General features: G+C 41.6%; 1 protein-coding gene across 3 annotated transcripts in view; it reads left to right on the top strand.

The window, feature by feature from the left end:
- Nucleotides 1-15030, top strand: part of LRRTM4 (leucine rich repeat transmembrane neuronal 4) — a 1033192-nt gene that overhangs the window by 932330 nt on the left and 85832 nt on the right. The window lies entirely within an intron of this gene.

Consider the following 15030-nt stretch of genomic DNA (forward strand, 5'->3'; position numbering starts at 1 on the left):
TGTACAGCCCAAATCCTGCCCCCCCCCCCTGCCCTTTGTCTCCTAAGTCCAGCCCAGAAAAGTAGATCCTGGCTGCTGTCTTTGCAATTGTAGTTGTTATTGCTGATAGGAATGCAGGCAGTGTTTATGAATAGGGTTAATGTCATCGCCAACAAAAAACTCAGCAGGAAAAACTGTCCTGGGTGCATTTCTGTAACTATAGACACAAGTCCAACCAGAATAACACCAGCCCTGCCCCTCCATTTGTTAATCTTGCATCCCTCCCTGTCACCGTGTTACACATGCCACTCTTCCTTGGCATTGATAGACACTATCACAGCTGCCAGCACACTTAGCAGAGCTAATAAGAGTGGAGTCTAACCTGTGAACAATAGCTCAGCTGCAGGGGCTCTGGAGAACTGTGAGCAGACTGTATCTGCAGGCTGTATCTGGGAGGACTTATGGAGCCCAGTGTGGCAGTGCAGGGAGGAGGATCACAGAGCATAGTATCCACAGCAGCATGGGGGGGGCATGACTGAAATCTGGGGGGGGGGGCATAGTCGATTCCAGCAGCCCCTTAGATCTGGCCCTGGTAGTGCTTCTTCTCCTTGAAACCCCTTCAAACCCACATCAGGGTTCCACGTTTTCAAGGACTTATGCTGCTTCGGACATTTTCCATGTAAGGTATGGGCCTCACCATGTGCTCTTGCACCTGTTCTATGTGAAACCGCTAGGAACAGTGTACCAGGTCAACAGCACAGCCAAACTACCTCAGTCAAATTGCACTGTTAATTTGTATGCAATCATGTGTACATGTATATGGAGAATGATATAAGATGCACTGTAGAGGAGTGGCAGTAATAGCACCAGAAGGAGCAGAAATTTCCACCGATGGACCAGGCTTGATGCTCTGTCTCTTCTCCACTGGAACTTCTCCCTAAATAAGAACACTGTCCCTCACAAGCAGGGTCCTTTCCCTAACCTAACCGCTCACACAACAGGCACCAATGTAGTGAGCCATTGCTTTTTATAAGCACCGTCCTCACTAGTTGCAGCTTCCAATCAGACAGCTGCTTTCCTGATTAGGTATGAAGGCTTCAGAGGAACCAAGTTCTTATTTCTCCATTCCCTTTTTCATTGTGGCTGTAATACAGCTCCGCCTATAGATGGGAGGACAAAATGCACCTGCCTACAGTTGGTTGTGGGGTAGTCACAGTGCAGCTCTTTTCACTTGAATGGATCATGTTTGAAGGGAAATACTGCCTGGTGAATGCAACAGGGGATTGCAGCCACAAAGTAAAGCATTGTGGCATGTACAACCCCATCCACCGCCTTTGCAGCTTAAATGTGAGCCATTGGGTTGCAGTAAAAATTCAGTTCAACATGTTTTAACAGCCTCAACTGCAAGTGTAAATGAACCTTCAATTCTTCACCAACTGGGAACAAATATGTGATTAGGAGTTACTCTTGCTTCAAAAAAAATAAGAACAAAAGCTGGAAAAGGTTGGAAAAAATATTTTAAATACTTGCCTCTCCTGCTGCCCATGCTGCTGAAGGCCTCTACATCATCGATGAGAGATCCTCTGTTGAAGTTTGTGTAGAAATTGGCACTTCCAGGAGTGTCAATCTTTTGTGTCTCCTGCTGCACTCAGTGGTTCCCCTCACAAACTACAATGTCACTTCAGGACACAATAGTTATCAAAGGAGGTAACTATTTTAAATCTTTTTTCTAGTTTCTAACTTTTAATTAAGCAACAAAATTGGTTTTAAATAGTGGCGGCTAGGGTAAATCATTTATTTCATGTAGCCACACACAAAGTGAATTTTCTGTTTGATTGTAACACTGATCTGAACAATGATGGACTCAGCAGGAACAGGTTATTAATTAGTAAATTGCTGCATGTCCTCTGCAAGGTGGTTTGCCGACAGAGCTTGTGAACTTTTTTTTTTAACACTTTGAAATTTGCAGAGTAAATGTTCAGGATATCAACTGACAAAACTCAACAACAATGTCTATCTATTAATCTTTCTAAAGATCTATGGTAGCTTTGTTTATGTGAAAGAAATTCGCCAGTGACCTGTGGCAAAGTGCTATTTTACAAAATCTAAGGTTTCTAGAATTCTGTTACAAATTCAGATATAATCTTTGTTAAACGCAATGTTTGTTCTCTGTTTTGCCAGGCTCATATTAGCTATAGAGAAGGCACTAAAGAAACCCCGTCATGTCATCAAAAATCTTCACACAAGATTATATATACGCATTTAAAGTGGTTGTAAACCCTTACAACCAACTTTGACCTACAGGTAAGCCTAGATTAAGGCTTACCTGCAGGTCCAAGAAATATCTCCTAAACCTACACGGTTTAGGAGATATTTGCAGAGAGACAGGCACTGCTGTCTATGGCGCATGCGCCGTAGATAGCGGCGCACAGGTGCACTGAGCACACCGCGGTCAACGGCGATATGCCGCGAGTGGCAGCTCCCGTGTGCATGCGTGGGGTGACGTAATCGCGGCTTCGCCAAATGACAGCGGCGGAGCAGAGAGACCCACCGAGAAGATGGATGCTCCGGACTACAGGGGACAGCGATGACTTCGCTGGCTCCTCTGTCAGGTAAGTGACACATAATGGACTACTATGCGATGCATAGTAGTCTATTATGCTTTACCTTTGCAGGGAATCAAAGAGGAAGTAAACTCATCAGGGTTTGCTTCCTCTTTAATATATTTTGCATGCTATTTACCTGTAAAAGCTTTCGTTATGTAGACAACCAAAAGTCCTAAGACTGCTGCTGGGTGCCTCTATCTTGGATTTGATATCAGCAACCCCAACAGTCTCAGATCTATCATTCAAGTGGCACTCTATAGCATTTTCCTTTGCTCCTTCCGTGCAGCTACTTAAAACATTATATAAAGAAGTGAGGGGAAAGGTGGGGGAGCTCGGTCAGCACACAGAATAATTAGACAATCTCAGAAGTAGAGAGGGCTATGACATGCAAGATTAAAAGGGTCTGTGCTAGATAATTGACTGGTCACATTTTTTAGCAAGTTCGGTGTCACATTGAAATGTAATAAACTATTGTTTAGAGAAGACAAACTCTGTCATTATAATAATAATAATAATAATAATAATAATAATCATTTTAATGTGTTTTTTACCTGCAATTTTTAAAGCTCGTGACTGGTCTCTTTAAAGCTTACATGTAGTAAACAATGATTAGGGCCTATCTGCTACCCGCTCCTCCCCATGCTTAATGGGTGTAAAGTAAAGGAGAACCCTAAAGCCCCTTTCACATGGACTTTCTGATCTGGTCCGCCTGTTAGTTTTTCAGGTGGACCTGAGTAGACTTTCTAGTCTCCTCTACGAAGCAGCGGATGTCAGCAGACACATGTCCACTGACACCCGCCACCATCTGATCTGATCATGTCCTCCAAAAACAGATGAATGGTGGTCCTATTCCCCATCCATCCAGCAGATCAGCTCAGATAAAATCAGATAGAAAGAGACAGGTGGTCCACTTCCATCTGATTACTCCATAGAGGAGAGCGGACACAGACCTGTCACCCATCTGCTCAGTGGGGATCAGCGGAGAGATCCCCCGCTGAGCAAGCGGATTGCGCTTAGAGGAACCACCTGTGTGAAAGGTGCCTTATCTTGGATGTCAGCTTTTGGCCTATTCCCAAAAACGCTGGTGACAACACTAAGCTTTACATTAGTTCAGATCTCACAAGAATTTGTTCCTGCACTGTGCACTAGTTATATCTTCCCTGCAAGGTTTATGTAAAGTGGATGTAAACCCGATTCATGAAATTTGAGTTGGGCATATATATCTTTAGTGTTTCCTTATCTGTCTCCAAAGCATTAAGTCATGTGTGTTTGTGCTGCTCAGTTCTACAGCATGATAACTTCTGACAAGTTCTCAGAGACGGAAGATAAAAGCAGCCTGAAATGTATGTTATTGGAGGTTGCTATAAATGGATTTAAATAGATTAGCAGAGAGCTTACCTTGTAAAAGCACAGCTCAGAAAGCATTTTCCTTCTTCTGCCAATGTGGAGGGGGGGTGCGTGCCTTTCTTCCAATCAGCTGTCACAGAGTATGGCAGAAAGACACTCCTATTGCTAAATGAGGAAGTGAAAATTCTTACCCTATGTAAGAATTCTAAAGAATAGAGCAAGATGAAGACAGAAGATATAAATGTAAAACTTATGCATGAGGATTTGTTACATCCCTGTGTATCATCAGTGGCTGTTCACTTCACTGGGTATATGTGAGGGTTTACATCCACTTTAACCTGTTGCTTTTTATAGGAAATGTAATAGAGGTAACATTAAATTAGCATCACATACGTCAAATATTTTAGTAGTTAAGTATTTAAATAAAGTTAAATTAACTAAGTATGAAGTAATTAAAATGTGTATTACAGATTGGGTGGCTGCAGAAATGTAGGCCTCAGGTCCCATTCCATCAAAACCTTAAGAGCTACAGCATATAAGCCAGAAAGACCTTCATTACCTGTATGGCAGTCATGGCAATGGCGTACTAAGTGGGGGGCGGGCCACCCCAGGTGCCACACACTGGGGGGTGTCAGGCTAGCGCCCTCCCCCTCCGCGACTGAAGAGGAGACAGCGCCGCGGGTTAGGCAGCAGCACCGTGTCGATGACAGACCACACAGGGAGAGCCCGAGGCAGTGGCTTTGCAGTGAACAGACCCCCCTAACAATACAGTACCCCCCTACAGAACCATAATATACCTCGGAACACACACGAGAGCCCAAGGCAGTGGCATTGCAGGGGGGGTGGTGCGAGCAGCACCTGAGTGACACCTGTCGGCACAGTGATCCGGGGCCCGGCGCAACAATCCCCTTCTCTCTGTGGTCATGGCTCTGATCAGTCTCGGCAGCTGCTGTCACAGCCGAGCAGAGTGAAGCCGCCTCCCCCTCCTCCTTTGTGTCTACACAGTGCTGTGCATGCAGGAGGAGGGGGAGTTGGCTTCACCCTGCTTGGCTGTAACAGAGATGTCACTTGAGTGCTGCTCACACCTCCTCCCTGCAATGTCACTGCCTTGGGCTCTCCGTGTGTGTTTCGAGATACATTATGGGTCTGTAGGGGAGGTCTGTATTGTTAGGGGGGTCTGTGCACTGTAGGGGGGTCTGTATTGTTAGAGGGGTCTGTGCACTGTAGGGGGGTCTGTATTGTTAGGTGGTCTGTGCACTATAGGGGGGTCTGCACTGTAGGGGGGTCTGTGCACTGTAGGGGGGTCTGTGCACTGTAGGGGGATTCTTTACTGTGGGGGGGTCCTGAACTGTAGGGGGTCCTGCACTGTAGGGGGGTCCTGCATGGTAGGGGGGTCCTGCACTGTAGAGGGGGTCTGCACTGTAGGGGGGTCTGTACTGTAGAGGGGGTCTGTTCTATGGGGTGTTCTGCACTGTAGGGGGAGGGGTCTGTACTGTAGGAGAGGATTCGGTACTGTAGGGGGGTCTGCACTGTAGGGGGAGGGGTCTGTACTGTAGGGGAGGATACTGTACTGTAGGGGGGTCTGAACTGTATGGGGTCGGCACTGTAGGGGGTGTGCACTGTAGGGGGGGTCTGTACTGTAGAGGGGGTCTGCACTGTAGGGGGAGGGGTCTGTACTGTAGGGGAGGATTCTGTACTGTAGGGGGGTCTGTACTGTAGGGGGTCTGCACTGTAGGGGGTCTGTACTGTAGGGGGTCTGTACTGTAGGGGAGGACTCTGCACTGTAGGGGATTCTGTACTGTAGGGGAGGATTCTGTACTGTAGTGGGGTCTGTACTGTAGGGGGGTCTGCACTGTAGATGGGGGGTCTGCATTGTGGGGGGTCTGTGTAACATGCAGGGGGTCCAGAGCTGTGAGGGGTTGTGTAATGTAAAGGGGTCCAGAGGTTCAGGGTGCTGTGTTATGTAAAGGGGTCCAGCGGTACAAGGGCTGTGTAATGTAAAGGGATCCAGAGGTGCAGGGTGCTGTGTAATGTAAAGAGGTCCTTAGGTGCAAGGTCCGGTGTAATGTAAAGGGGTCCAGAGGTGCAGGGTGTTGTGTAATGTAAAGAGGTCCTTAGGTGCAAGGTCCTGTGTAATGTAAAGAAGTCCTTAGGTGTAAGGTCCTGTGTAATGTAAAGAGGTCCAGAGGTGCAGGGTGCTGTGTAATGTATTGCATGCCCCCCCCCCACCAGACACCAACTGCCTATAAGTACAGTGAAGTGGCAGCATAGTTTTGACCTGTTTTGCTATCAGTAGGTTGCATAAATGTTTTAGCTGAGCCACCCGGACACCCACAGGACCCTAGGCTCCTGCCTAATTTGTGGATGATTCTCTGCCAGTGACAGGCATACAATGGTTATTTTCTCATATGTAGATCTAGTGGAAATGGACACTGGGAGGTCCAGTGAATGGATCTTCCCAAAGGGGGAAGGGTGTCACAAACAGCAATAAAAAATTACAATATTAAAGTTCCACATTACCCTTTTTTTTTATATTTATGTATATTAGTTATGCATTTTTATAACTGACATTTTTCTTTTAATACAAATTAGGAAAAGCAGTTGGAGCTACTGTAGTCACCTAGTGCAGTATTTACCGAGATGCCACCCACAAGGTGACTTTTCAAAAACAATGACAGAAACCTTTGTGTAACCACAAATCATGTGCAAATCCTACAGCAAACATGTCAAGAAGCTTAAGTGTTATTCTTGAGCTTGGGATGTTTGGCCAGTTCAAACATAATTCCGTTAAATCCCCTTATTATTTCATTGTGTGTACAGCCAAAACAGTTAAATAGACCAAAGTTTCTTTCCCGCTTTAAAATAAACATATTTGGGTATCAGAACATAAACTGTGGTTCAGAGTAAATGGTAGACTAGAAAAAAAAATTTGAATTTGTGCTATATGTGTATCTTCATGCCCTTAAGAGACAGGTGGTTGATTTAGTAAATCTGGTGTGCAAAATCTGGTGCAGCTCTGCATAGAAACCAATTAGCTTCCAGATTTTATTTTGTAAAAGCTTAATTGAACAAGCTGAAGTTAGAAACTGATTGGCTACCATGCACAGCTGCACCAGATTTTGCACTCTCCACTTTTGGTAAATCAACTCCTCAGTCACAACTATTTACAACAAAAGTATACTATATTGCAGTTTTAAGGGGGTCCTTCTCTAAGGTGGTAGCTTCCCCACCGAATGTTAAGTAAAATGAAACTTTAAAGTCAAAGCTGAACTCCAGCCAAAACCTCTTTTGGAGATTTTGGTTAGAGGAGATTTAGCCTCAGCTGGTGTCCTAGTAACAAAATAGCAAAAGAGGAAGCACAGACAATACAGAATGACCACAGACATATCATATCTCCTTGATGTGGAGCATTTCAGGATTACGGATGAGCCAGATGTTCAAGTCGAACGTAAGTCCCAGGGGACATGTATCAATGCAAAAAAAGGTTTTAAAAATGGGTGTTTTTTTGGAAGCAGTGATTTTAATAATGCTTAAAGTGAAACAATAAAAGTGAAATATTCCTTTACATTTCATACCTGGGGGTGTCTATAGTATGCCTGTAAACTGGTGCATGTTTCCCGTGTTTAGAACAGTCCGAGAGCAAAATGACATTGCTAAAGGAAAAAAAGTAATTTAAAAGTACTCGCGGCTATAATGAATTGTCAGTCCTGGCAATACACATAAAAGTCATTGAAAAAAATGGTATGGGACCCCCCCACGGTCCATTACCAGGTCCTTTGGGTCTGGTATGAATATTAAGGGGAACCCCGAACCACAAGGTCTGGTATGGATATTAAGGGGATTGCGCCAAAATGAAAAAAAAATGGCGTGGGGATCCCCCTCAAAATCCATACCAGACCCTTCAGACCCCTGTGTGAAATGGTAACGGGTTACAAATGTACCCCTACCATTTCACAAAACAAGTGTGAAAATGGTAAAAATTACATGACACGGCTTGGGACAAGTCCTTCATTAAAAAATAAAAAATTAAAATGTCCCACAAAGTCTTCTTCTTTTTCTCTTGCTCCACCGATGGACCGAAAAAAAAAACCACATCCGACCCGCATCCATGGGAGACACCCGCCGTATGACGTGTCTTTGCTTTGACAGTTCTTTTATAACTGAGGGCAGGGCTACACCGTGATGTTCCCGGGTGACCCCATTCCGCTCTGATGCAGGGAACTTCCCTACAAAACGAAACGCGTTGGGCCGAGTTCTGCCATCACAGCTCTGCATTCTCTTGTCCTTTCAGCCTTTGACTGCTTCTGAAATGTGAGTGTCCAATTGTTACCTTTCTTTTATTAAAACAATTCCAAAAACATTATCACACTGTGAGGAACCTTTTTTTAACTTCTTGGGTTTATCGTGTGAGCATGTGAATCTCCACTGGCCGTCCTATTTGCTTGTTTATTGTGAACACACTTCTGACCAGTACCGTTTAAAGTTCTTATTGTGGTCATGGCTATCTGGATCAGTGAAGGTTTACATCCTACATGGTGTTTGTCACCACAAGCCTGGTTGACTTGAAAGGTATATGCCCCTTTAAGTCAATTTTTTCTGGTAAGACTTCATGCAATTGGTGGCGGTCTCTTCACAAGATTTCAACATTCCTTTTTAACATGTCTCCATTGATGTTATTTGCCCTAAAGATGTCTTAGAAATGCTAATCCATTGACATTTGATACCAGGCCTCTTTTTGATTTACTACAACTCACGTGGTGGACTTTATCACATATTTTTTAGTATTGCTGGCTACACATTATAGTACTTGTCACTGTTTATTATTATATTTAAGTGCTGCATTTTTTCTTTTTTTGGGTATTTGTACTGTTTGTCTTCGGCTGTGCTGGCTGCTTAAACTTTTCACAATATAACACAGCGCAGTTTATGCTTTTGATATATTTTTTAAGTACTTCCCTAATGGTCTGTTTTAGCCAACATCTGATATCCCTCTGGTCTTCTTTGCTGTCTTTGCTTAGAGTACTGACCATAAAACTGCCCTGAAGTGCCTACAATTTTGCATTCTATGAAGACTGCCAGGAAAATTGCTTACTGGCTAGTATCTATATTGTCTGAATGAGATACCGTTGTGTGGATAGAATTCCTTTCCTCAGACTAGTATGATTCTGGGGAGCCGTACAGAGCCTATAGTAAAAGGTAGGGACTATCAGTTAATAAACTTGCATAGAATTTAGGGAGAGAACCAGATTGAGAAATGTTATTGCCTTGATCACAGTTCAGCTTTTATACATAACCCCAAAGAATCTTTGCAGAACAGCTATTGATCCCCAAACTTTTCAGTCCAACATGAAACAAAAAATTGCCTGCCATGTAAAAGTTCCATTAAAGCCTGGGCAATGTAAACCAAACATAGCAACCCTAAATTCAAAGAAGGTAATCTGTATAGCTGCTGGGATCCAGATCTTCTAGAGCAGTGATGGCAAACCTTGGCACTCCAGATGTTTTGGAACTACATTTCCCATTAAGCTCAGATACACTACAGAGTGCATGAGCATCATGGGAAATGTAGTTCCAAAACATCTGGGGTGCCAAGGTTCGCCATCACTGTTCTAGAGTTTATAAACAGACCTCTGTAACTTACAGTATATTTAACCACAAAACAGAAAGAAGGGAACTTAGTATGTACTAAAGAATAACCAGCACTGGAGCACCAAATCACTTAAGGGTTAAGTAATGTAGTGCCGGCTCCTGAAGAGCATGCACTATGTGTTTTTGTCATTTAACTTTACCCTTGCACCACAGTTTGGTTTTGGGTTCAATTATCCTAAATTTAGACCTCAGCACCAGTCTGGCTGGACTGCTGGGTGTTCTGCCTGACCATATGTGGTGCTGTCATCATGGCAGGATGCAGAACGCAGTCTAGTTGGGTGCATTAAGGTTACTCTCTCTTGGAACCAGCTCAGGGAGAGTGTCACTCTTACTGTGCTTCCTGGGAGAGGGTACTTAAGGTGCGGATGTCGCATGTTTCGGGGTTCGGTTATGACTGCTTGGTCCTGGTTCTCCTGACCAGCCCCCAGGACTCCCATGGCCTGGGGTTGTGGATCCACCCGATCCCACATCTCAAGGCTGGCTAGGCCAAGGCAAGGAATCTGAAGGATAGATTTGGAGGTGGTCTGGTGCCGTCTCAGTTATTGGAGAGGCCCAGCAACTGTGACGATATCCAGGGGAGGACTCTTTGGGAGAGGGCCACACAAGGGTTGGCTTCTCAGCAAGAACCTGGACAAGTTGAAGGACCCAAGTGAATCCAATCTCATGTGGTATCGCCGGACCAGCTGCAAGATACTGGTAACATACGAGGGTTCTACAAGTTTTCAGTTTTACTCAAGTGTTCTCTATCAAAGTCTGTGGCAGAGACTTGTTCTTGATTTAAACATCCTGTTGGCTGCTAGGCCTGGTGAGAAAAGGACTATCCAATAAGGGTGAGGATCCAGTTGTGAATGGATATTTTCTGGATTTCTACTGGTGAGAGACCTTTCCTAATGAAGTTATAGATAAGAGTACCTGGACTTTTCTACTTAAACCCTCTAACCCTATGTTGAGAGACTGTGTTGCTAACTATTTTTCGTAAATAAAATTCCCTTTAAGTGGATCTGGCGTCAGTCTCTGCAGTTCTTGGGCCATCTACTTTGGGAAACCCCTAGATGCGCACGAGGTAACGGTAAGCCCAATAAAATCAGCCGCTCCTTCGGGGGTCAGTGCTACAGTAACATGCAATATAGAGCTTGATGAATTCAACAATACTGACTATTAGAGGACTAAAACAGTCTGCAATGCAAAAAGTGGAGAAAGTAGATGAAAAACGTTGCTAGGAGGGAATCCCAATCACCACTATATCCACCGTGCGTAATAAGTGACGGTATATTTAAAATAAAGAAAGCGCATGATTTTTTAATTAACCTGCTTAATATTATGTATATTCACTAATATTTTTGACAGAATTGTAAATGTTGAGCATTATATTATGATGCAACTCTAGGTTTGGGTCGGACTTTTCAGGCATTTTACATATACATGTATTTACATGTATTTTATTACACATATAAAAATACACAATAAAAATCCAAAGAGTACATAAGGCCACAATAGTGATCAAGATATATTCGGTATGATTCTTTTTCACTCCCATTGTGTTGCAAACAAACTTAATGTTTTATTCAGGGTATTGAGAATCTGCAAGCTAAATAATAATTCATAATCATCCATTGATAGATTGTGGCAATGCTTCACATGTGTGGTTTGAACACCGTTTACATATACAGGCAGAGCTTACGTATGCGTTCGCTTCTGCGCACGCACACGGAGGGATAGGGCGCGTTCAAATTTTTTTTTTAATTGTCCCTTTATTTTATTTTTTTATCACTTTTATTCCTATTACAAGGAATGTAAACATCCCTTATAATAAAAAAAAGCATGACAGGACCTCTTTATTGACAGGTCCTCATTTACCCTTCAAAGCAAAAAAAATGTAAAAATTTTACTTTAAGAAAAAAAAAAACCTGGCAGCCTGTCCATTCAGGGCGCAGGGCCGCCCCCCTAATCCATGTGCTCAGCCCCTAATCTACATGCAGGGCACCAGACGCATGTCTTTTGGGGGGGGGGGGGTTAAGCACATGATTAGAGCCTGAGGCTCTAATTGGCTTAAAAAAGTGACAATAGCCAATTAATATTTGCTAGTATCTTCCTGATTTTCCTCCTGGACAATCAGAAAGCGGGTCCTAAGATCTAATTGGTCAGGGAGTCTTAGGACTTCCTGTTTGACCGGTAGGAGAAGCAATGGCCCCGGAGCGAGGAGTAGATAGAGCAAGGAGCCTTTCCGTCTGTCTCTCCCATGCGGGGGGGGGGGGGGGGGTTCGCTGCCTTCCTGTTCTTCTAATGAGTTGCTTTATAATGCAACACAGGTCAACACAGCATTGTAGTGTGAACAGGAGACATAAAAAACAATTGTTTTTTTTATGTGTCTCTTACAGGTGTGCTAAAATACAGATGAATGCACTAGTGTGAATTAGACCTCAGTAAATCAACCCCATCATTTCTTTGAAATTTGCTTTCCGTATTGATTATAAAGAGTCTCATACCAGCTCCCCAAAATATAGTGGTTGATGCTAGTAATACAGATTTTCTGCATCAATCAAATTTGTTGATTGTGCTCATGAAATTTATGAACTGAATGCAATAAATTACTCTTATGTGAAAGCAAAAGCACATCATATAAAATTTTAAGAGAGAATTAAGGCACCCAAAACAGATTTACAGTGTTAATATTGAATGGCACACAGTGAAAAAACAGTAAGATGCCAGAAGTTATTTCGCGGAGGTGACACATACAATAAATGGTCTTATTTCATAAGGCAAAGGTCAAACAAAGTCCTGCAATCCCTAGTGACCAAACTATGATCCCCTGTTAGAACTGTTTATAAGCAGATATAAACCCTCACCTTATAAAACTGCCCATTCAGTTTAAAATAGAAATGAAAGGCAAAACATTTGTGTATAGATATAAAAACATTATATACACCCTTTTTGCCCTATTTATAAGTACCATAATTACATAACCCATGTTCTCAGCTGCATAAGAGGGGAGGAGAAACAGCAACACACTGGTCTTTCCATTGAATGGCTGTGCAGGGGAGGTAAGGACAAGTCTGATCATTGGAAGAGAGTAGGCTCAGTTCCCAGCACAGCTAGAGCACTGACCATGCCATGCTCTCATACCTAGTGTGGTCAGTTTTAAGGAAACAGACGGACTGGCAGGAACACCAGGGATTTCACACAAAGCTATACAAAGGGAACATGATACTTCTTCATACAAGTACATGGTACAGCAGGCATATATCAGGGATATGAAGTGTTGGGTTTACATATTCTTTAAGACTGATTTATTACCATGAAAATGGCTTTTTGCTGCTCTTTGCACTGTAGGCTTCACACAATCTTATTGGTTATTATGTAACATGCCTAAAAGCATCTGAAGGAAGATGAGTTTTTATTGGTTGTTCTTAAGACCAAAAAAACAAAAGCAAAAGTACCAATCCTCCTTCAGATACTTTGCGGTTGATTTATTATAGGCAAATAGACTGAGCAGAAGCTCTGTTGATCTCCATCATCCAATCATGGGCAAGCAAAAATTCAGTTTTATTTTTTGTTTTTTTTCCTTGCATGTGAGTTTTCTTTGCAAAGTGGAGTTTTACCTCATTTACCAAGTTCTGGAGCAATATTGCACTTGCAGAGTTTAACTTCACTTTGCAAAGTATATATATATATATATATATATATATATATATATATATATATATATATATTTACAGAAGCACGAGCTACACGTGAAATCTGAATCGGATAATGCTAACCGCCACATCAAGCAGGTTCCATACTTACTGCAAAACTTATAGCAAATTGAAGGATGGGTAGTCCATAATTCTTTTGAATTGCTCTTTTACTTATCAAATCAAGTGCAAATATACAAATCACATTTTCCTTATCAAGAAAATGTGATTTGTATAGTCCCATTTGGTTTGACAAGTTAAAGAGCAATTCAAATACATTACGGATTACACATCCCTCAATTTGATATGTATACAGAGTATATATATATATATATAGATATAGATATATATAGTTATATATATATATATATATATATATATATATATATATATAGATATATATAGTTATATAGATATATAGATTTATATATAACCTCCCTGGCGGTATGATAAAGTCAGATTTTTGATGCTGAAAGCAGTACGCTATTTTGCATGGAAATTTGGCGTTTTATTTTGTAATTCCTAACAAACAAGAGTCTAGTAGACATCCCGGGTATGATAAAGTTTGAAACACAAAATCATAAATTATAATATAATAAATAACTATAAATAATTATCAAAAATAATAATATAATAATAATAAAATGCATTCAATAATGTCATAATGTCAATCGACTTAAAAACACTGAAATTCGCTCAGTTGTAGAATTGTCGCTGTCGTTACTTTCAGTGTCTGGTGAAGGATTTCCCCGCCAATGACTATCGCTCAATTCTGCAAGTGATTCTAATTTACTATCGCTGTTTTCTTGCTGGTCTAAACCCGCTTTTGATGTAAAGGGACCCTTTTTGGTTGCTATGGACATTCTCCAGTTTCCAGGCAGAAGGAACAGAATATATATAGTGTATATACACTGGACAAAGCATTAGGGACACAAATTAAATAATTTGATTTAGTAATGTAATCTGTAAGATTACTGTGTACTGTATCTCTTCTGTTTTTTGCACTTTTTGAATTTCCCACCGGGCTCTGTGCCCGTGTGTTGCATGGTTCTCAGTCAATGGAGCCAGCATACAGTACATTGGGTGGAAGACACAGCCGCCGCACACAGCGAGGGGACATTGCAGGGGACAAGGTAAGTAACTTTCCCTGGATATTGTGATGCAGCCCCAAGTGTTGCTCAGGGTTACGCAGCCCCTTGAGCCATACTCAGGAATACTGCTAAGAAGGTTAATAATTAATTAAATAATTATTAAATATTTAATTAGTGTATATATATATATATATATATATATATATATATATACACATACATATATATATATATATATATATATATATATATATATATATATATATATATATACATACATACATATATATATATATATATATATATATATATATATATATATATATATATATATATATATATACATACATACATACATATATATATATATATATATATATATATATATATATATATATATATCCATTTACCTGGCCCACATACTTCTAGGATATATTGTCCTCCATAACCAGGATCAAATTATTCCCTGCCCTCCTCGCCAATTGTCTTTTTCTGCCCCCTCAAGTTGAGACGCTAATTTTAGTATCACATTAACGATATCAGACATCATGATTACACAAGACATACCAAGATTGGGGTGGAGAGGCTCCAGGTACAGAAGCAATGAAGTCCTGACCATGACATTATCAAATGGGTAGGTATTCTGAAACACTTTATAATTCACAGGAACATTGGAAACTTGAT

This window comes from Lithobates pipiens, unplaced genomic scaffold (assembly GCF_037356315.1).
Source record: "Lithobates pipiens isolate NorthernLeopardFrog02 unplaced genomic scaffold, aLitPip1_a1.2 Scaffold_8, whole genome shotgun sequence".
Classification (NCBI taxonomy): domain Eukaryota; kingdom Metazoa; phylum Chordata; class Amphibia; order Anura; family Ranidae; genus Lithobates; species Lithobates pipiens.